Raw genomic sequence first — 230 nt, forward strand, 5'->3', positions numbered from 1 at the left:
GCTACAAACTCTATGATGGGTTTTGTGGAGCATCAATGCCGTCTCCCATCTAGACCCATAGTGGCCGGGATCACCAGATTGACATCTGGTCATCAGATAATATTGGGGACTTTGGAGACCCTCCTATCTGGCAATTATCACAGTCCTGCTGTCCTGCCACTTACTTGCCAGTCACGTGACCTCCAGATCTGTCCAGGCAGCCACTGACCAATGTCAAAAAATTTTGTGGC

The sequence above is a fragment of the Oryzias melastigma genome, linkage group LG4 (assembly GCF_002922805.2).
Source record: "Oryzias melastigma strain HK-1 linkage group LG4, ASM292280v2, whole genome shotgun sequence".
In the NCBI taxonomy this organism is placed as follows: Eukaryota; Metazoa; Chordata; class Actinopteri; order Beloniformes; family Adrianichthyidae; genus Oryzias; species Oryzias melastigma.